We start from the raw sequence: 24,686 nt of genomic DNA, 5'->3' as shown, positions 1-24,686 counted from the left end.
TAATTTGCACTCAGAGTTCACCAGTTCTCTATAGGTGTATAACATTTTTATCATGAGTTCTTAAGAATTGTCTTGGATGATTGTATTGATCAGAGTATCCAGGTCTTTCAGAGCTGAGCATCCTTACAATATTGCTATTACTATGTATAATGATCTCCTTGTTCTGCTTACTTCATCCTGCATCAGTTCATATAGGTCTTTCCAGTTTTTTCTGAAAACATTTCCTTTGTCAATTCTTATCATACAATAAATAGTATTCCAGCACAATCATAAACCACAGTTTGTTTAGTCATTCCATAATTGATGAGCATTCCCTCAATTTTCAATTCTTTGGCACCTCAAATAGAGTTGCTATAAATATTTTTATATGTATAGATCTTTTTCACTTGTCCTTTTACCCCTTTGGGATACAGACTTAATAGTGGTATTGCTGGGTCAAAGGGCATATACATAATTTTATAGTTCTTTGTGAATAATTCCAAATGATTCTCCAGAATAGTGGGATTAGTTTACAATTCCACCAAAGTGCATTATTAGTGTCTACATTTTTCCACATTTCCTCCATCATTTGTCATTTTCCTTTTCTGTCACATTAGCTAATCTGATGAGTGTGAGCTGGTACCTCAGAGTTATCAAAGTTTATTTTAATGTTTTTCTCTAGTCAATAATGATTTAGAGACTTTTTTCATATTACTAAAGATAATTTTTATTTCTTCTCCTAAAAACTGCCTTTTCATAGAAATAATACTTAAATAAGTTAAAATATTACTGATTTTTGAAGTCCTTGACAGAGAAACAATGAGCTAGAGATGAAGAATCAGATATATATTCTGTGTCTTAATATGTTGATTTATTTTTTAGGACTAAATATACACAACATAGGCTGTTTAGAGGATGACCAGAAAGTTCTTGCCTTCTTCCTATACAATCCGTTTTCACATATTTTAATATTTTTGCTTCTGTTTACCTGCCTCCTTTGATTCTCCTTCCCATTTGTCTGTCCTCTTCTTTTTTTGTTCCTCTTCCCCTTCTTATTTCTCTATTGGGTAAGATAGATTTCTGTACCTAACAGTGTGGGTGTTATTCCTATTTTGTGCCAATTCCAATGATAGTAGGTTCAACCATTGCCTGTCACCCCTTCCACTTCCCTTCCCCTACATTGATTCTTTTCTCTCATGCCTCCTCATGTGAGATAGTTTGCCCTCAACTTTCTCTCCTTTTCTCTATTCCCAATATATTACATTCTCATCTTTTGATTTAAAAAAATCTCATTATATTCAATTCACTCATTGCTCTCTGTCTATATATGCTGCTATTTATTGCCCTAATAGTGATAAAGTTCTTAGGTATCTTCAATACCTTGAATTCTAATTACTTTAAGTATCCTAGGAACTTCAAGTATCATAGAAACATTTTAAGCATCTTAGTTTTCACCTTCTTACTAGTAGTGCCATCATTTTAACCTCATTGTTTCCCTTGATAACTTGAAAGTATCTTAAATACCTCTTGTACCACAAGTATCTTAAGTATTCTAGTCATTATTTTCCCATTCTGGGAATGTAATATTGTTTCCCTTGATTACTTTAAGTATATTATGTGCTTTTAGGTATCTCTTGTACTATAGAAATCTTAAGTATCCTAGTTACCACTTTTCCATGCAGGGATATGATTAATTTAATCCTATTGATTCCCTTGAGTTTTATTCAGTTTGCTTTTTAATGCTTCTTTTGACTGTCATTATTAGATCATTGAATTTTCTTTTTAGATCTGACCATTTCATCAGGAATGCTTGGACTCCCTCTATTTAATTATTTGGTTTTCTATTTCATCATTGGTGGCACAATATTTGAACTATTTTTTGACTTTGTAGTATTTTGTCCTTGGGATTTCATTTAGCTATAATATTCTTGGGATTTTTAAATTTGAGATTGCTTTCAGATAGTGATTGAAGAATTCTTTCAATTTCTATTTTCTCCTCTTGTTCAAGAACATCAGGGAAATTTTCTCTAATAATTTATTTCAAATAATGTCTAGGTTCTTTTTCTGATCATGACTTTAAGGCAATCCAATGATTCTTAGATTATTTTTTCTCCTGTATCTATTTTCCAGTTCAGCTCTTTTTTTCAGTGATAGATTTCCAATTTCCTTCTTTGTTTCCTATTCCTTTATAAAGTCATTATCTTCCATTTGTACAATTCTAATTTCTAGGGAACATCTTTTTGTTGAGGCTTGTATTTCCTTTTTTAGGGAGTTATTTTCTTGTTTGAGATACTGTTTTCTTTTTTAGGAAACTCTTTTCTTCAGTATATTTTTGTTCTACCCTGTTTATTTTGTCTATATTTTCCTTTCTAAATTATCTTATAATTTTCTCATTTGTTTTTCTCTCCTTTTTGGAGCTCTTTCAGTGGTTCATTTTGGGCTTGACAATCTTTCACATTTTTTCATTGAGATTTAATGTTTTCAGTTTTATATTTCTGTCCTCTTCTGAGCCTATATTTTGATCATCTCTTGTTGAGATAATTTTGTTGTGTCTGGCTATTTTTTTTTTTTGGTCTTTTGCTCATTTTGAGGTTATTTTTTCTTTTTGATTTTGTGTAAATTCTGAAGTTTACTTCCATTCCTGGGGTGGAGGTGGTACTGCCATATGCTTATATTATGCATGGGGTGTTGGATTGAGCACTCTGCAGAGCCAGCCTGACCGTCCTGCTGTATGGAGGTTTAAAGGGAGAGTTTGTGCCAGAAGGTGGTGTTGGTGGTTGTAAATGGTGGTATTTTAGTAGTATATAGTGATAGCCAAAAAAAATTAATAAACTTTTATTTTTTAAACATAGAAGGAAAAAAGCCAATAGAACATACACAAATATAACTATTTTTTATTTCCTTGTTAAAATTTACTTATGAAATTTACATGTATATACTTCTTGAAAACAAATTGTTTATAATAGAATGCCACAATTTATTATTAAAAAATTTTGTTCTTAGGATATATAAATGCTTTGGCAAGTACATAATAAAAAAGATTCTTTAATTTTAAAATGTCATCATGTTGGATAGGAGAAAAATAACAGAATTGGAGGACAGGTATTGTCCCAATTTTCAAAAAAGGAAGATAATTGAGCCACCAAATATTAGGCTTGAGCACTTGGTTTTTATTTGGAGTACAATTATAGAATCCATCATTAAATGGATGGTTTTAAGAAAATTTAGAAATGAAAACAAGGTTCAATATGAAGTATCCTGAGTTTATCATGTCTCTAGTTAAGTGACCAAAGGTTATGACTGATCTTAAAAGGGAATTATAAACTACCCTTTGTAGCAAAACAATTTGCATTGACCCATCACTGTGTATTTGTCAATGTAATGTCAGTAGCTTTTAGAAGAGGTAGTAGGTCACCATGAGCTATAATAGTCATGGTGATGTGGCTTCCTATAAGTAGATATTCTATACAGAAGTTGGATGGATTTGGAAAAGCCAAGAATATCAACCTTATTGTGTGATGGATACAACAACTTTAGGACACAAGCATGAGGACTCCTCTGAGTCTGATTGATAGGAAAACTTCTTGTTATGATAATGCATACCTCATTTACCTATATTTATTGTCCAAATCTAGCTATACAATGGGAGAAACTCAGCCAAGAGAGACCTACAAGATGAATCAAGTAAGCATCTGTCTTCTTCAAAGGAATTGTTTGTTCATTGAGGAAAAGTTTTTACTCACATAATACATTGAAACAAGCAAAAAATTCCCTATCCACCCCCTCTAAAGCATGGTGCTCATTTGTTAGAATTATAGTATGTTAGATTTCAAAGGGTCTTTAGAGACCACCTAGTCTAACTCAATCATTGTACAGATGAGGCAACTGAGACTCTGAGTTGTCAAGTGAATTACCCATAGCTTGTAAAGAGATTCCACTTCCTCTTGATTCCACATACTCTGATTGTCATTATAACACTCTACTATGGTACCATACTTCTATTCCTTAATGATCCTTAAAATCCTATCAAGTATTAGAGACTGGGTTTTTATGGGTAGAAAAAGATGCCCTACCCAGGGAGTTCTTAGGATTTACTGAAAAGAAAATACTTTGATTATTCATGGAGATTGTATTTCTTTGATGTGTGTAGAGGTAGCTAGCTGTACAGTGGATAGATTGTTGGGACTGGAATAAAGAAGCTTTGAATTCAAATCTGACTTAACATACTGTTTCTGAGTAAATCACAACCTTTCTGTGCTTCAGTTTTCTCACTTGTGAAACAAGGATAATAGAAGCAAATTTGGAGGATGGTTGTAAGAATCAAATATGATAATATGTGCCTGGAACATAAAAGGACTATATTATTCCTATTATTCCCTACTACAATGCAGATCACAGTATCTATAGCTCTCTTTAGGTGGTTTCTGAGAGTTTTTACAAGCCAGAGAATTAATTATCTGATGGCCAACTGTGACAAGGAAATCACTTTAAAAGACTGATATATATTAATTTAAGGTCGCCAAGGAATCAGCTATGTAATTCCTAAATGAAAACTTAAATCAGAAGTCAATCTTTTATGGAGTTTAATTACAATAGGAGGAAGTAATTAGAGAGAGAGAGAGAGAAAAGGGAGAGAAAAGGGAGAGAAGGAAATAGGGCTTAAATACCCCTTCTGTTTAGGCTGGGCCAAAAGGCCCAAGCCCTTAGATAGCTGGGGCAAAGGAAAGAGATCAGTCCCTATTACTCACGTGACCAAAAATGGAGAAACAGTCTCAGAGGCCCCCACTTTCAGCTTCCTTCAGAGCAAGCTTCTCAGAGCACACACCAACCACACCGAACAACTTCTCAACCACCACCCCGAGTCTTCAGACTCCCCTATCTTTAAGGAAACCATCCAAGTTGCCTCCCCTCAGTCCTCACATCTACCAATCACCTGTCCATCAATTTCCCTGTGCCAATAGAGGCTCTAGCTTAAACCCAGGACCGCCCAGAGGTCTCTGGCTTTTGCACATGTCTGTTGAAGGTCATATTTTCAAATAATTAAATCTTTGATCCTTTGCTACAGCCCTTTCTAAATCCTGTTAACCTGAGTAGGGTAGAGATTGGAATAATTAAATTTTGATCTAGGCTGCAGCCCTTACTCAATCCTGTTAGGACTGAATAGGGTGGAGATTGATTCCAAGTATCTCCATTGTATCAATTCTAAAATCAATCATGACTCAAAGAAATTCCTGTTCTATGCTTAAGCATAGGTCAAAGTCCTTTCCATTGTTCAGCAAAAGGTTTCTGTCCTAAAGTAATCTGAAGAAGGGAAGAGAAGGAACCTCCCATGCCAATGGGGTTCCCATTCCAATAGACTATCAGTAAGAAATTTTCCAAGTATGAAATATCCCAATGGTGAAATTTCCAACATTTATAAGTCTAAGGAATTTTAAGGTTTACACAACCTTATGATAAACCTCTGTGAATGTAGCTAGGGTATTCTTCAGATAACAGCCTTCAAACAATCCAATTTAGGGTTGGTCCTAAAGGCTTCCAGCTACCCTCCTTGTAGCTTGTAGCCTATTTGCTTAGGTTTCAAGCAGGCACAATCACTTCCTCACTCAAGTAGAACAATTAGAGTAGGAATTTGATGGAGTAATAAGGTGAACCAAATCAACTAAATTAAGAAGTCCATGTGAGGTAAAGTTATTTCTATACTTCATACATAAAAGAGATGGAAAGAAAACAAAAATCAGTGTCCAAATAATATTCTTGATCTTTCATCTATATTACATTCCAAGCCTTTATGCTGAAGTTTCTTATAAGAATCATTAAATGTTGTCTTTGCTCAAAGAACAGATTGAGATACATTGTCTTTTCAGTTACTCAAAATAGGATCCAATTACTCATTCTATATTTCTTCTAGCCTCTGAATGATCTATAAAGCAGGTCTCTTTACAAATTAACTAAAGGTACTCATGTATATAAGTTGGAAGCAAGGAATATCTTACACTCACTTAAATGAGATGTTTTTGAGAACTACAATTGAGGAAGTATATGTAAACTTTTAATTTTTGGATATCTGACAATAATCAGAGAAGCATGCTATTATTTGAGATCTTTATTATATGGTGAAGAGAAGAGAGAAATATTTACTTACACACTATGCTAATGGAGACAATATTAAAAGAAACATAGAAAAGGAATTGTTCCAATTAAAATTGTCTCTATTTACAATGAGCTCTGGAGTATTCAAATGAAAAATCTAGAAGAATTTTGGAATAAGTATTTAAATGGATTGTAATTATTGGAAAGCAACGAATGGAAATGACCCTTCTTGAAACATACTGAGTATATTTAGAATATGATGATATTTTAGAGATTTGATATTCACTAATAGAAAAGTTGTCTCTGAATTGATACCATACATATCACAAATATGTTCTTTTCATGTGTATTTATTAGATCTCCCAATTAATAAAGATTAGGGTTCCTGGTGATCATCCCCAGATCTCAGGCATCAATAACCTATCTCTCCAAAGTATTCCACCATTCACCTTTTGTTTCACTAAAACAGATGTGAATACTCAATTCAACTTAATAAGCCAGGCACTGTGCCAGGTGCTAATAACACAAAAATGAAAATGAAACAGTTCCTGTCCTCAAGGAGGTTCCATTCTACTGGGGGAGAAACAATACCTACACATGTATGTAATTACAAAAATATATGTAAAATGTTTTGGGATGAGAGCTGAGATAAAGAACTAGCAATTTAAGGGATGAAATAAGAATGAAAATGTAAAAACCAAGAGGAATCAGACAGAAAAGAGAAACCATTTCAATTATAGAAGAAGACTCAGGCAATGGCATGGAGATAGAACAGTCCAGGGAATAGCTGGGATATAACAATATTTCCACTTGATGAGAGCATAGAGTATATGGAAGTAAGTAATATGATATAAGGCTGGTAAGGCAAGGCAGCAATAAATATGGAGGGCCTTGAATTGAAGGCAAAGGAGTCTGCATTCTAATCAGTAGGGAATAAGGATCTTCTGAAGATTTTTAAAGCAAAGGCTTATTGCTTTAAAAAGAACCAGAGAAGTAGGGGACTTCCTAAGTTAAGCCATTGTAGGCAATACCAAACCTGTAACTCCTGGTTATTTGAAAGGAGGAAGGGGACAGAATAATCCAGTCTTCCCTCACTTGGATCCCAAGTGAAGAAGCCCTCACCTCACCTCCCCCCCACCCCACATATATTCTGAGATCCAATGGCACTGGCTTTCTAGTTGTTCCTCAAATAGGATGCTCCATCTCCTGACTCGGGATTTTCACTGACTGTCTCATATGCCTGGAATGCTCTCCCTCTGCTCACTGCCTTACAGCTTTCCAGGCTTTCTTCAAGACTCAGTTAAAAATCTCTCCTACTATAGGAAGCCTTTGACCCTCTTTACTAGTATCTTTCCCCCATTGATTATTTCTAATTTATCTTGTTTATATCTTATTTGTACCTAATTGTTTGCCCCCCCACTATGAGCTCCTTTCTTTGTACTCCTATAATGCTTAGGTGAGCACTTGGCACATGCTGACAGTAGGTTTCAAATCAAGGTCATAATTGGTTCCCCAAACTGTTTCCCCAATGAATCATATGAACATCACTGGGCTAAGGAGGCAGTGATCTCTTAAGTATAGGACAGAACTCCTTGACTCAACAGAGATTCCTTCCTAGCAAAAAAGCTGTCATAGCCAATGGCTTAAAGAAATGAATGAACTTGGAATGAAGAAGATAAGAAATTACCTCACATGCAAGAGAAGAAATCCTGATGATCCTTGGGTGCCCAAATCCTGGCAAAAAGCAGCAGGAACAAGTGATATGAATTGACTAGTTGGAATAGAAATTTTGCATATTCCAATATTTCAGGTGAATGAGAAGAAATAAGCATATAATTCTGGTAATTACAATTTCACTATACTTTGACACAGATAGTTCACACTTGGAGAATGCCTTTGTAAGATATGTTGTCCCTTTAAATACATACAGAGAAATTCAGGGATGAAAAGAACATAAAAGATCTTTTATGGGTAAAATAAAATATTTACATTGTCAAAAGAAGCAGGATATTACTATTGTTATAGATGAACATTTTTATATAATTTAAAAAAATACAAACCACTGTTATAGGTATATGAAGAAAGACAATTCTCAAGTTCTGAATAGCATTGAACAGAAAATAAGCTGAGCCAAAAAAAAAAAACACAGAAAATCCTTCATGAGGAATATTGAATGATGCCTTGATTTTATGGGAACAATGTGATGTTATAAAGAAATAAAGATCTTTTATTTATTAAAAAACTTGAAAAATAGGCATTAAAGAAACAATTTCAACAGCACCAAAGAATAGAAAGAACACATCAGAGCCTTATACTTGAAGAATATTATGGTGTATAAGCTCATTTTTATATTATATTTGCTTGTGATAAATATAAATAAGAAAAGATAGAGAATTCATGATCATATCAGATGCAGATTTTTCTCAAAAATATAGCATTCAATTGTTTAAAAATTGGAATAATAGAATATTTTATTACCCTGAAACAAAGAATACATTTGAAGCAATAATCTAATACCTTATACCAGGGGAAATATGAGAAGCATTCTCATTAAATAAAGAGAGAAGAAAAATTTAAAAAATGAGAAATCATGGAAAAATTTGGAAACAGGTTTTGGATGTCATGTAGTCAATTAGTCAATCAATAAATAAGCATTGATTAAGTACCTATTATATTCCAGGCACTGCCCTATGTGGTATGTGTTCAAAGAATAAATCAATTTCTACATGTAAGGACCTTCCATTCTAATGGATAAAACAATAAGTAATTACATACTGAATAAATATGAAGATAACAAATATAAATAAATACAAGGTAGTTTAGGAATAAGTTTATTAGCCAAATAGAGAGAGAACAAAAACTTCATGTAAAAGATGATATTTGAACTGTGTATCAGAGAAATGGAGATTCTACAAATCAGAGGAAAGGAGAGTCCATGTGTGATAGAGCAAATACATGGAGTTGGGAAATGGAGATAATTTTCTGAAAATAAGCTAGATGTCTAGTTTGACTGAAATATAATGTAGGAGGAGTAATGAAATCCAGTGAATTTGGAAAGAGTGTTTGTGGTCAGATCACAAAGTGCTTTAAAAGTGAAATAGAAAATTTTCTTTTTCACCCTAGTGGTAATAGGGAACTGGTAGAATTGATCACATTAGGCTTAAGGAAAATTAGCAATTGTGTGCAGCATGTATAGGTGGAAGGAGAGAAAAGGCAGAGAGACCAATGAGAAGGCTGTTGCAAAAAATCTATTTAACAGGCAAAGAAGGCCTCACTAAGGCAGAGGTAAAATCTGCAAGATTTTGCAACTGATTGGATATAGAGGGTTAGGAAAAGTGATAAGCTGAAGATAATGCCAAAGTGACAAATCTAGAAAACTGGAAGGCGGAGCTTTCAGTAGGCTTCCAATTTAAAAGAGGAAAGCATTGCTATTTAGTGGAAATGCTATTTTTGTAGGCGACATTGGTCTGAATCTAAGACCAATCATGTGACCTACCTAACTGTGTCCATGGACAAATCTCTCTAAGCTTCAGTTCATAGGGGCAATTACAAACGTGCATAGTCTTCATCATAAAGAAGAGATACCATGATCTAATTTTATCTTCAAAGATTTGATTGTGGTATATTAATGCTATCCCAATACTATGTATACATAATAGTAAATCATGCAGTTGTTTTAATCCAAAATTCAATCAATTCTACATTAAAGTACATTTGACTTAGCCTTTTAACAAAACAAGGCCTGGTTTGGATCCATAAAAATAATTCATCTTATAGTCCCCTAGTTATCTTGCCCTATCTTTGGGCTAGTCTTACTTTTAGCTCAACTGTTTCCATGTGATCATTTGTTTTGTGATCAACCTGAGGGACAGATGGAACAATCCAACTGATTAAAGCTAATTGAACTGGGGTGATATTATGTTTACAAGAGTATTGGGTACCCAATGTATTATACATACAATATCCAGTAAAATCCAATTAAAATCAACCCAAGTAATATTTATTGATTACCTAATAGCTAGAACATGTTAAGTTCCATGGATTAAGAGCATTGTTAATAGAGTCAATTGATCCTACTAACACTTATTAGCTTTGTGAGCCTGGGTGATTTATTTAATGTTTATTTATTTTATTTTAAATATTTAAGTAATCATTTAAATAATTTATTTAATTATAGTTATCCCTCACTATATTGAGGTTCACTTATCATGACTTTATAGTATCATTGTTTTTTAAAAAAAATCTAATTCCCTATCGTGGAGTTTTCACTATATTATGGGATTTTGAGGATGAATACTATACTGTACACAATGGAAATGTAGTATGTCACTCTTGCTTAAGCAAGTTTACCAACATGAGATTGTACACAGCACACTATTGGCTGAAAGGCGACCAACCACAGTGTTGTGTTCTGTATCCTGGCACTGGTTGGCTCAGTGTTTATGAATGTGGGCAAGGTTAATAAGAGTATGAAAAAGGTTTATAGGAGAGTGAGAAGGGTTTGTAATGCCTTAAATATATATATATATATATATATATATATAAATAATAAAATAAATATAGCATCACTACTTTGAGGATTTTCACCTTTCACTGGGGTCTCTGGACTGTAACTCCTGTGATAGGTGAGGGATCATTGTATCCCTCATCTGTATAATGGGGACAATAATGTCTGGATAACTTACATCACAGGATTGTTCTGAAGAACAATCTTCTTAAGTATTAAACTCAATATTAAGAGGTGGTGGTGTTGCTTTTATTTCATAATTCACAGATTCTAATCATGAGCAAGTTACCTAACATTCTTGGACCTCAGTTTCATCAAGTGTAAAATAAGGGAATGGGGAAGGAGGGGAAGTAGAACCAGATGTGTCCTCTTAGGTTTCTTCCAACACTAGATCTATGATCCCTCAAGGAATTTACAGCCAGTGTCCATTGATGTCATAATCCATTATTGAGTGAGGTACAGGAATTTGTGGTTTTTAGTTTTCCTATTTTCCTTAAGAAGGAAATAAGAATGTATTGTCCCTGGTAATAGCTGCCAGGTGGTATTGAACTGATCACATTTCAAAAGAAAATGCTTCTAGTTTGAATTTTCTCAGCCCCTCTGAAGAAGCACTCCTTGCTGTGCCGATTCAGCAATTTGTTTATTATTGTAAATCAAGTTCTGAGCATGGGTTTAAACAAACCTGCTGGGGAAAATTATATGAAAATGGGTTTCAAGTATTTTTTAGGCCCTAAGATTTCAGTTTTCTCTCACCAGGGCAAGCAACCTACACACAAGTCTGAGGTTTGCAGAGGCATTTCCCCCCCTTAGCACATCTAAATTCATGTTGAGTTTCAAACCTTGGTAGAGTCTGAAATGAGGAACAAACAGTCACTTATGCAGTGCATATTGCAGAAACATCCCATAAAGATACAAGAGCTTGCATTAATCATCAGAGCTAGGACAATAGGTGACCTTTTCTAATAAGATCTGAAGCATCTAAAGCAACCATTAAATTCCACAGAAGCTGTATTTACTATACATCTGCAGCATTCATCACTGGTGAGATGTAAATATACTGAGGCTATGAGAATTTGCCAATCATGCTTCACGGAGAGGAACTGTGCTAAAGAGCAGGGTATGCATGTTCACCCCCAGATTCTGGCAACCCTTGGGTCATTACAGCATCTTTGCAGTTTTATAATGAAAGAAGAGCAGCTGTTGAGCAAGGAAGGTTAACAAACCTTGGAAAAACATTAAAGTTAATTTGTTTTTAGGGCTTTCCTAAGCACAGAAGTTGGAAGAAGATTGTTTTGTATAGATACATCAGTCTTGTGATAATCAAATCTGCAGAAACACTCATAAGATTTACACTTTGGTTTGGAAGTGGGTATTATCAAGTGTGGGCATCTGTTTCATTGGCATTTTGTAGTCACTAGAGGCTAATGTGTTGGCTTGGAAAGCAGTTCGGACTAATGACCTGAATAGAGATATGAGAGTAAGAAAATCTAAGCTCAAATACTGATGTGACATTAAAACAGGAGGAAAAAAAAAACCTGAAACAGAAGGTGAAAAGGGTAAATTTCTTAGGCTTTGTCTGTATGGCATAATTGGGTTAAAAGAGAAACAACCCCTCTCATCAAGGAGAAAAAAAAGAGTTATTTAACTGAATCCATCCATTTAATTTGAAATTAATAATTGATCAAATTAGCTCATACACACAATTCAGAGGTATTTGCATTTTAATTGGGAGCTCTTGAAGAATGTAAAGCTTCCAGCACTGAAAGGCATGAATTTTTAGTGATGGAATTACAGGAATCCTAACAGGAATTCAGATAATGTTTTGAGACAGGGAAGCGTGCCTAGGACATCTCACATGATACCATGTGAACATCTGCCAACTTGATCTACTTACAAAGTAAGGCTGTGTCTTGGAGGGCCTGTAGCTCTGGCAATGATATGCTAATGGCAGTAACAAATGCAAAATAAAGCTAGTCAGCTCTGGAGTTTACAATGAAAATTTAATACACAAGATACACTTCTTTGAACACATGATCAAAAGGTTCTTTTCTTTTGACATGTACTTGTTGGTTTCTTATTTTGTAGTTTGCATAAGATTTGATTAGGAAGCTTGGTATTCATGATCACAAGTATGTTGGCAGCTGAAACCACACCTGAGCAAAAAAAAAAAATTCTACAGAATTATAAACCGAGCTGAATACTTAAAAATTTTAATTCTAGTTGAAGCTTCTAATTCAATTCAACTATGTTCAACCAACAGCTATTAATCACCTACTGCATGCAAGTTGTCATGCTTGGCACTTGCAAATACAATGATGAAATCAGAAGCTACCATTACAGTGGACACAGGGCTGACAAGTACCATAAAATTAAAATGCAGAGAGACAGGAAGATTTTTTACTTTAGTTTTTAACTTACTTTAGCTACTACATAAGAGTCAGGGTTTTATTGTTGCCAAATGCACAAAATGAAGTTAGAAATGTTGAGAGACTGAAAATTGATGGTTTTTAATAATAAAGACCTAAATTCAAATCCAACTTCAGACAATGGTGACATTTAATCTTTACCTTAGTTTCCTTATCTGTAAAAGAAGGATAATAACAGCACTTCGCCTTCCAGGCTTTTGTGAAACACTTTACAAACATTAAAAGTGCCATAAAAAGGTTAGCAAGAAAAACATTGCCTTTATGGAATTTTCAGTGTCACTGGGGATCAGATATATCTTGATCATAGAACAAGGAATGATAGCAAGAGGAAGATGTGTGTGTGTGTGTGTGTGTGTGTGTGTGTGTGTGTGTGTCTGGCCCTTGTCTTCAGGGACTCTTTGAATTATAGGGAAGTGAGGATGTAAGAGTTTGTGAAACAAGGATACCACTCTAGGTTGTGCTGGGTTATTGGAACCTGTCTGCCTCTCTCCAAAGTCTTGGTGGCTGAGGTTATAGGCAACAGGAGAGTTTTAGTTGCTAAATACATCATTCTAAATATTTCATACTAGTTGCTGATTCTTTTGCCTCATTCTAAAATGGCAGGATGCAATGCAAATGCAGAATAGATCTCATGTAGGGAAAACCAGCTTGGCTTTGAGTCAGGTTTCTGACTTTTGTCTGAGCCTTAGAGAAAGGGTTGGTGGTAAGAGGTGTTGGCTATGTGTTGGCTCTTTATGCTTATGAAGGGATGAAATCTTGTTTTTCTCAGACAATGATGTCAGGCAGAATGGATGCATTATATTATTGGGGTGCAGGTAAGCGAGGATCTAAACCTGTCCTTGGCACAAGGCTGGAGCTAATGGTACTGATCCTTTAATCTGCCCTGAGTTAAGCTCTACTCTGTTCAGGTAACTTGATTACTTAAAATATAATAAAAACTAAGGGGAGCTAGGTGACTTAGTAGCTTGAAAGCCAGACCTAGAAGATGAGAGATCTTGGATTTAAATCAAGCCTCAGACTCTTCCTAGATGTGTGTCCCTGGGAAAGTCACTTAATCCCTATTGCCTAGCCCTTACTGCTCTTCTACCTTAGAATCAATACTAAAACAAAATATAAGGGTTTAAAAAAATAAAACCCATATCAACAGTCTTAGACAAGTCCTAGCAAGATTCTTATTTGGCTCAGGAATCTAGGGGATAAAATACTTTAAGAAAAGGAATGGGTCATTTGAAAGGATAACAAAAGTGTATAGCAACCCAATAGGGGAAAAATTCTTCAGAAGTGTTAAGTATAGGCTTGGCTATTTGTCTAACATGCAAAAGTTTCACATTACCTCAGAAACCATCAGGGTAAGGGGGAATGAAGGTTATAGTTCTATTACAGTAAATCCACGTCAAAAAGGGATTAATTGGTCCTATTCCCATGTGTTCTTGATAGTTGTGGTCAATGAACTGAGCTGACACTGAAAATTAATGCCTGGCAATCTTATTTCTTGTGAAATGTATGATAGTGCTCACCAAGTTGTCAAGGAAAACTGTTATCATCACTGAAAAATCTATCTTAAGATTAGCTTTGTCAAAGCTATACTAGGAGTACAAGACTGGACACTTTATTAATTAAACACATCTCCCTTGAGGGAGGGGTATTGTGTTGCCATACCCAGGTGAACTGGGCAGGGAGATAACTTTTTGTCAAATCATGTAAACACTGACCTTGTGTAATTGCTCTAGTACAGGCAGGACGAGGCTGAAGGAAGGATAGGAATAGTGAGAAAGACAAGGAAGATGGAGCAGTGTGACAGTACTAGGTACCCCCACCCTCACCTCATAGTCCCTCAGGGAAGCATAGGTTTTAGAATCATGATGTTACAAAATGTAGGGGCTAAACAGGGACCTGATAGAATATGAAGTATAGATCTCTCCCAGTACAGAATAGGAAACCAATGGCCAGCGAAGACCCAGGGTTTGATTCTCAGCAATAACAAAAGTTCTCTTGGGTGAATTTGTGTTGCTTTATCTATAAAATGGATACAGCACCTTCTTCATTCAATCTTCAGGGTCACTTAGAAGGAAAGTTTTTGTGAAGGTCTAAATAAGATACGATCCAAAATTATTTTTGTGACAAAGTTCTTATGTAGAGAGAAAGGAAAGTTTTTACTTTTAGGCAAAATACAGAATACTAGTTAAGAGACAGGGTTTGGTTGCTATTTAATAAAAGCCAAAATGTTGAAAGGGTGAAAGTTGATGGCTTTGAATTTTTCACTTCACTTTTATTCTGTCCCTTGGTTCATTTACATGCTAATAAAAGAGAATATTGGAAATGAGTGTCCCTTATTACTCTAACCTCCACACAACTCTTTTTACAGCAGGGTTCTTTGGGACTCTGGATTTCCACTAGTGATATAAGAAGAATTAAAGGAACATCCTAACCCTAAATCAGATAGCTGTCTGGAACCAGGGACTTAGAAACATCATCAGGCACTATCTAATTGTAAACAACCTTATTCTTAATTTTCATTTCTCTTGGTTATCTAGAGCAACAATGTAAAATCCTTGGCTATTCAATAAAAGAACTAGGGATCATCTTGTCAGAGAAGGGCACTTCATCAAGGTGGTGGTAAAGGAAATAATAACTGGCCTCAAAGAAGTTATATAATTGAAGCCTATGGTAGCAGATAAGAGCAGAAAGAATTTCTGTAGCTTAACAACTAGTGGAACCAAACCACCTAAACAACATGGTAGATATATGATCTCTAGCACAGAAGATGAGTGCTTAACAGAAATCTGATGATTAGCAGAGAACAAGCCAGTGCCTTAACCTGAGGACATTGGTAATTCTGTACTGTTGAAAGTGGGGTTAAATCAATGCATGTGCCCTTGCCACATGAGCTTTTCATGTGGGTTCTGTTCATATATATGCCCTGTTGCATATATTTCCTATTTATACATATTCCCTCTTTGTTAAGCTATATTAACATTGACATTTATTCAAGTACTACTATTGAAATACTGTAGGCTGTGGAAAAACCTCAGTACTTCAATCTGTCCTTGAGCACAATTTTAGTCAAAGCAAGTAACCAATAAGCTTTTCCATGAGGGATGCATTGTTTGCTTGTGGTAAAGAGCTAGTATCATAGACTTAATGCTAGCAGAGATCTTAGATAATATCTTATTGTCTTCCCAGAGGTCCTCAGTTCTCTGGTCAGATGTGCTCTCTATATGGATGCCTACCTCACGATATGGAAATCCATGGGATATTGTATATGCTCATGGGGGAATCCTTTCTTTGTTGTTTTACTTGTTATGTTGACAGATTAAATAACTTTTGTTTTGAAAAAAAGAAGTGTCCCTTTAGCTATGGTTTTGAGTGGGTTTTATGAAGATGCCTTGAGTCTAAAGTTGCTTCTCTGGGAGTCTACATATGAGGAAGCACCCTAGATATAGTTTACATCAATATTTGACTTGTTTTCAATTCACTTTATTTAAATTCAATTTAATAAAGAGTTATTCAATGCCTTTCATGTGAAAGGCACTATGCTAAATAAAGTAAGATGGAAAGATAAATAAAGGACTATTCCATAGCTTCTAAATACTTGCAAGTTTTTAGTCATGATCAAACTTTCTTATGAAAAATGAAAATATAAAGTAGGAATAGATAAGTTTATATGAGACATGCAAAGTGCTATGAGGACTCTGAGGACAGAAAAATGATTTCTAGCTCTGGGGAACTGGAACACTTCCAGGAGAAGGTGATATTTGGGCTGGACTTGAAAGGATGTGTAAGACTTCTGCAGACAGAAAAGGAAGGAGAGGACATGCCAAATTTTGTGACAGTTGTTTGGCATAGTGGAGCCTCTCCTGGAAGGATGTAGAGTTCACCTATTGACCCTTGCTTTCTACAACTGGGTTCACAGCGTCATATTCCCTCAGTGTAGGTGCAGCTGTCAATAGGTTAAATCCTTGTTTGATTCCCCAGTAAATGTCTACAGAAAGGTCCATGGGCCAGCCAGAGTCATGGAGAAAAACAACCCTTTAATGAGTTCAGGTACTGAGAAGAACATATAAAACAGTGGAAGTCAATTCAGTGCAAAGCTTTATTGCAAGCAATGGGGAAGAAGAGAAAGTAAAAAGGGACCCAACATACACCTTTGACACACACATTGATAATGACTGTAATCCTTGTAAGAGCAGCACTGCCTTAGGGAGAACAGAGGCATGGGTCCATCCAGCAAGTAGGGGACTCTAACAAGTAAGTGTGTTTCTGCTGAGGAGAGGGTGTTCTCCAGAGGGCTCTTTTGAGGGTGGAAATCTTATACTCTGATTTTGAAAGGCCCCTGAAAAGCTGACTGAATTACACATCAGAGGTCAAGACAAAATATTATTTTGAAGGGTTTGTTGCCAGGGAAGAAAACAATCTGATTGAAGACACAATATTATTTGGAGGAACAGAGATGTACTAAGTTTTATAAATATTATTATCAGTATTTTTCCATGAGTATATTCTATAAGCTTATAATTCCCCTTAAAGGGAACCTGTCACACTGGCCTCAAAACCCTCATGCCTGATCTTACAGCAATTATTTCCATGCATAGATTCTATAAACTTTAGTCTTCCTTAATGGAAACTATCATAGTGGTCTCAAGGACACAAGGCTTAATTTTATAACAAAGGCACAGATAACAGTGTAGGCAAATGCACAGAGCTAGCAAAGAGTGGAATGTTTGCTTTTACTAGTGCTTTGCTTTAGCTTCACCTTCATTCTTGTTTTAAAAATTCCATCATTGAAAAACGTACTTTCTATGGTTAATAATAAATGCAAATATATACTAAGAAAATCAGCTCCTTATACAAACTCCTTATAGACAGAATACAGAATCTAAAGTAATAAGCTAGACATTTGCATTTCTTTCTCTTAATAGGATGTATTTAATGGAAAGACAAATCTCCTGTCTCTAGAATACATATGTTCTTGCATAATACAACTGATAAAAAGTATATATTATTTTTCTTGACTTTATTGAAACATCAAATAATGTCTTTCAACGAACATAAATTTTTCTATTAACATTATGCATCTTCTTACCTATTCTATAAGTTGTCACCTTACTAGTTCCAGATCAGACATTTTATAGAATGTGAGTGAACAAATGATTGGAAGAGAATTAATGAAGGCATTCCCATTTCCATAAAAATCTTCTATTCTAATTTTAATAAAAGGGACAAAGTTCCAATGTCAATTGAAGAACTATTTTCTTTTTCCAGACATTTTGTCTCAACCACATATCACACTTGAGGAAGACAAATACTGCTCTTTCTTAAAGAACTCATTTTTTCCCTACGATGGCATCTTTGAAGTCTGTTATTTGTCACAGCTCTCAGCAGGAAGTACAGTAGCTGAGCACAGCTTAACATGCCATTTATTCAAGTACTAACTCTTGGAGTACTATGGCCTACAAAAAGACTTGGCAATCCATTCTGCCCTTGACCACCATTTTAGCCATTAAAAGTAACCAAGGGCAACAGTTGCTTTTTATGAGGGATAATACAGTGTTTGTGTGTGCTAAAAATCTAAAAGCATCTATTTGATTCTAGAAAGAATCTTACAGGTCACTTCATGCAGTCCTCTTATTTTATAGAGGAGGAAACTTAAGGGTGGAGAGGTTAAGCAACTTATCCAAAGTCATGATGACAGTAAGTCAGAAGTCTAATTCAAGTGCTCAGATTCCAATTCATAATTGTGTCCATTGTACACAAACAATCTATGAGGAACAGAAAAAGTCCAATAAATATAATCCTCATTTTTCTGCCAGCTACTTCTTGCCTTCTCTGTCAGTACAATTTCTACACAATGATCCCATGCATAATAATGGTTGTGTTGTAGCACAAGGCTCAAGTAGGAATATCTGATGCATAGCAATATTCTGCTACAGTTCAGTAACATCTTTCAACAGCTGATGTTTCAGACTGCTGAACAGGAAGCCAACACTCATTAGCAGTCAGCCAAATTCTGCCTTCATTAACACTGAGATTCCAATATATGCACTGTGATAATAATAACTCTTCATCATAGAACTACCAGAATCAAGGAACTTAAAACACTTTGTTAACAAGACCAGAGCTCCCACCCAAAGTCTGTTAATAGCCTAAGCTCTCCCTTGCTTGGTGGACTAAACTCCACTGATTATACACACAATTTTGCTCAAGGGATATATTTAATGAAAACTACTCACCACAAGAACTGGCTGAATAATTACATAGAATCCCATCAAAATGGCTTCTGTAAATTGCAAATGTTAGCATTAACCATATCTTTAATGAAACAAGATATAGAAATATTCCTGAAAAAATATGGCATAGTTCATGAAACAAGTACAGGATTTCAAAAAAGATTCAAAATCCTACCTCTGTGTATCCAGTGATAAGTTACTTAAACTTTATGAAACTTATTTTCTTCATCATGAAAATGAGGGTAATAACACCTTTATTATCAACAAAATAGAATTGGATAAAATGAGATTATATGTATTAAGCCCTTTATAAACTTCAGTATTCTTCATGAATGCTAGCTATTTTTATTTGGAAAGAGCTCTCCATTTTCCCCAAGCTACCACCACCGACTGTTACAAAGGATTAGGTTAAGGGCAAGATCTCTGAGGATCGTAACATTGCCCAGATCCCTGGCCCTGCTTCCAGTTTGGCCCCTGTATTCATGGCTCAGGGAAAGAACTCTTGTGGAGATATGACCTGGCAACCATACCTACGGAAGACTTGGGAAAGAAAGTCATTGGCTTCAAAAGTCACTGGCAATGTCAAATGAGACAGCATCAGAAAGTGCTAGGTTTAGTGAGTGGAAATGATGTAACTGTACTGATGGTCCACAGGGTCTTTCCATCCAACTGGTAGCAGAAATCTCCTTTTTATGATGTCTTTCCCTATTAGGATTAGAGTTACTTGAGAGCAAGCACTATCTTGCTTTTCTATTTGTATCACTAGTGCTTCACGTGATGCTTTTCTGGTAAGCAGCAATTAATATATGCTCTTTATCTGTTCATTCATTATGTCCAAATGAGACCTACACTGAACCAAGCAGCACTTTCCATGCAGCCACCAGAGAATCAGCAAAAGAGTCAAGGAATCCTCCTTTGTCTCTAGCAAAGGAATAGAAGATAACTATTCTTCAGCAAAACAGAAGAGAGGAGTCAGAACCTGAAGAAGACTAGCCTTAAGCTCTTTCTGCTGTTGCTGTCTTGTTTAGGGCTTATGCTCATCAGACACAAGTTTCTCCTTGCTTTGCATACATTAGCTCATCTCCTTTAGTGAGCAAGGCAACATGGTGCCTTCTACATTTTTATGACTTTTCTACAACTTTATGATGGGTTGGACGGTCCCTTTTAAAGGGAGTATATGTTTTCATCAAATCAAGGTGTGTTTCCCCTATTGAAAACTGAAATCCATCTCCTCAGTTAAGTCATTTAATTCTTGTTGGGACCATTCATGCTGGAACCAACTCTCCATTTTAAAGTTAGAAACTCCTGTGTCAGCACATGCTGTACGAAGGAAAGAGCCTTAGTCTTCTAATTTATGAAATGAGAATAATAATACCAGCCCTACTATCTACTTCGCCAACATGATTGTTGTGATGAGCAAAAAAGAAAATGAACATAAAGGATTTTTATAATCATGAAGAACCATAGGAACATTTGGCTAATATTACCACTTTATATTATTGTTAGTTAAAGTAATAATACTAGTACTGTAATAGTTATAGAGGAGGAATAGTGGTGGTGGTAGAAGTATTAATGATATAATAATAATAATAATTCATTGTTATACAGAAGCCCAATTGAGGATAATTTTACTCATGCAGATAATAATAGCCAATATTTCCATATTTCTTACTAAATGCCAAAAAGTGGTATTGAGTGCTTTAGAAGTATTGTCTCATTTGAACTTCACAACATCCCTGGTAGATGTTATTTTACAGTTGAAGAAATAAGAAATTGGAAGATAAATCAGTTGTCTAGGGTCAAACAGTTGTAACTATGGCTGAGGCTGAATTTGAACTCAGGTCTTCTTGAATCCAGACTAGATACTCTTTCACTACTCTACCTCACTGCCATCTCTAGAAAATAATGCTCTACAGTTGCTTGGGATACGAAGGGGCTATTAGCTAGATCATTTATGACAAAAGTGGAACTTGAACCCAGGTCTTCTTGAACCTAAGGCCAGTCAGTTATCCATCTACTATGTCATGCTGCCTCTGAGTCTATATTATTTAGAATTGTTCCTATCAAATATGAGGCATGTTTTCTTTCTGATGAGTATATGAATTGTGATGGACAGCCTGCTAAAACATGCTAAATTAGACTACTACATTAATTAACATGGAATCGATTCAGACCCTCAGAAGGAATTTAGAAAGCTTCTTTAGACATTAAAAAATTTTAGATGAAAGTTAAGGATGCTAGTGATACTTTAATCATGGATAAAACAAGGTAGGAATTTCATATGATGTTAGTTATGTGAAATGACTGATTAGAAAAGTAGAACTGGCTGTATGGACCAGAGTTTCAGAAACTGGAATGATAGGATGGGAATGGAATGCAATTTAATAGTTAAAAAAGATACATTTGCCTGTTAAGCAAAATAATTTTAAACAGAAAATGAAAGGAAAAGAGAGAAAATTATCCACATACTTCTCCTAAAGCAGCAATAAAAAAAAGAGCAGGTAAAACTTAGGAAGAATATCAGTGGCGAGGCCCATTAATTTCTAGGAGATGATATCCAGGAAAAGGGCAATAACATAATTCAAGATTTCAGATGTCAAAACAGAACAAAGTGAACAAAAGATCTTAATGTACAGAGATAAATTCGGTCTCATGGGTATCACCAAGACTTGGTAGAATGCGATTCATAACTGAGAAATCCAGAGGCATACCTTATTTAGATGGAGCAGATTCAATTAAAGACATGATGGAATGGCATTGCATAAGAACAGGAAAATATACTTCTGAGAAAATCCATGAATTAGAGGAAGGAGACTATGATTGTGAACACTGTGGCTAAAAATCAGTGGAGGGAGAAATAGAAGTGTTGTGTAGAGGTAGGATACTTCACAGAACCTGGTCTAAAGTAGTTAGTGCACACTGAGTTCTTGAAACTTATCCTACATTTGGCAGGGAATGATGTATTAGAGATAGAGTGCCTCATCTAACAGCATCTATTAGAGCCCTCTTTCTTGTTAAAGCAGAACACTAGAAAAAGTCTCATATTTTTATAAAAATACTTTAATTCATCAAAATGTAGAAGTCATGAAGAGCATTGTACAATTTGAGAACTAAGCCTGTGGGATAATTTAGTCCAAATTCTCTTTTTCACATATAAAGAAGCTGAGTTACATGACTGTTAATCATTTGCCCCAGCATCACATAGGCAGCAAAAGTGGGATGCTAACCCAGATTGTTGGGCTCCAATTCAGGACTCTTTTATACTATATCACCCTAGAGCATCTCTTCTGAACTGTATTCTATTGAGTAAAGAATCATTTTGTCAAAAAAACATTTATTAAACACACATCAGCCAAATCAAGAGCCAGTCACTGATTAAGCACTGGGGATAAGAAGAAAGGCACCAGGCAGTCCCTATTCTCAAGGGGCTCACAACTCAGTGAGGGAGACAACATGCCAACAACTATGTACAAATAAGCTATCGACAGGATAAATTAGGGATAATCTTAGATGAAAAGAAGCTAAATTATGACTGACAAACTGAACAAAATAATGCCCATGCATCTTAGAGTTCATGATACATGAAGGTAACATTGCCAGGCATAGACTTAGATTTGGGGAAAGCAAATATTTAAGATTTGAGAGCAAGGATAAATGGGATCTCACAGTCTAAAATTCTATAGAGAAACTTGTTATAAGAGTGACAGAGTGATTTACAGAAAAAAAAAATCCTGCGTCACAAACACACAATTCCAGTTAGGGGGGGAAAAAAGGTAAAATAGTCTAAATTAGGTGTTCTTAAAACTTTTTTGTGCATTTTTGTGTCATAGACCCCTTTGACAATCTGGTAAATCTTATGGACGCTTTCTCTTTCATATACATAAACCAAATAGGATTACAAACAAAAGGAACTCTCTCTCTTTCTCTCTCTCTCTCTCTCTCTCTCTCTCTCTCTCTCTCTCTCTCTCTCTCTCTCTTTATGTGTGTGTATATATAATATATATATATATATATATACATAAAACACACATAAATATATACACATACACATATATTCTAAAAATAAGCATTTTTATAACACCTGGTATATGCCAGGCACTGTGATAAGCATTTTACAAATATCTTATTTGATTATCACAATAAGAGCTAAGTCCTATTATTATCCTTATTTTACAGTCAAGGAAATTGAGGCAAACAGAGGTTGAGTGACTTGTCCAGCATCACATAGCCAGTAGATATCTGAAACTAGATTTTAAGTCAGATATTCCTAATTCCAGGTATAGTAATCTATTCACTGTGTCAGCTAGCTGTCTAAATTATTAAAACTATATTTAAATATAGTTTTTAAAATGCTCTATTCATATCTCTACACATAGATAGCTGCCTCATATGTCTATACATACACATTCATATTCCAAATGAGCCAGTATATGCATATGCACACATATAAATATGTATATGCAGGTACATATATAACACCAACACACAGCATTTGTTTGCCTCATTGTGTCTATGGGTATAAAACAAGTTTTGGTCCTCATGTTAACAACCTCTTGTCTGATGTTGATACACAGGGAACTCACTGATCAAGTTTGAAGAAAGTAAAAAAATTGGCAGAAGATTGGAGAAGACCAGACAATTGAGGATAAACAGAAGAATGGCACAACTCTATCAGAATCATGTCTAGAATTCTGAAGGACAGAAAGTGGTAGTGAATGATAAACACAGCAAAAAAATGAATTATTCAAAGGTAGGCTGGGGGCAACAGGAAGATGAAAGAAGTCTGACCATGACTTGGTTTGATTGGCATGATGATAATGTAAAGAAGGAAAAACTTTCTTTACCAAAGTGAGTTATTATTAAACTAAAAGATACAGTTAACAAAGGAATTGATATTCAAAATAAGTAAGAGAAGAGAGAAAGACCACTCACTTACCCTTAATTAATTCAACTAAGCCTGGATGAACTCTAGCTTAAATACCCCTAAATTTGTAGAAAGATACTGAATTTCTGGGGGTCTTCCGGGTAATCATGGCTGCAATCTAGATGATGCCAAATGCTTCCTCTCCCTTGCACCAAACGAAATAGACTACGTCAAAGGAGAATAAAAATCACCTTTGGCGGAACAGGACTCCCCAGTACCCCACAGAGGCAAAGGTACATGGGGTTTGAATATTTCCACACTATAATAAGAAGGAGAAAAAGCTTGCACAGAAACGTGAACTGAGCCGCCCTTCCGCTCCCAACCTCCCCCACCAAACCAGAGTGAGCTACCTGAGCTCTCACCGGGACAGTGAGTGAGTGGGGAACTTCTCTGTCTGGGGGGGGGGGGCACTCCAGGGTCCTTGGGATCTGGGGAATGCCAGGAAAAAACATCTCAGGGCAGTTTCATGGGAGAACCCAGCACTGAGCATGGGGGTCCGTGGAGCTGTACTTGGGGCAGTTGTGCTGAACATC

Source organism: Monodelphis domestica, chromosome 3 (genome assembly GCF_027887165.1).
Source record: "Monodelphis domestica isolate mMonDom1 chromosome 3, mMonDom1.pri, whole genome shotgun sequence".
Classification (NCBI taxonomy): domain Eukaryota; kingdom Metazoa; phylum Chordata; class Mammalia; order Didelphimorphia; family Didelphidae; genus Monodelphis; species Monodelphis domestica.
Note: the sequence above shows the minus strand (reverse complement) of the source record.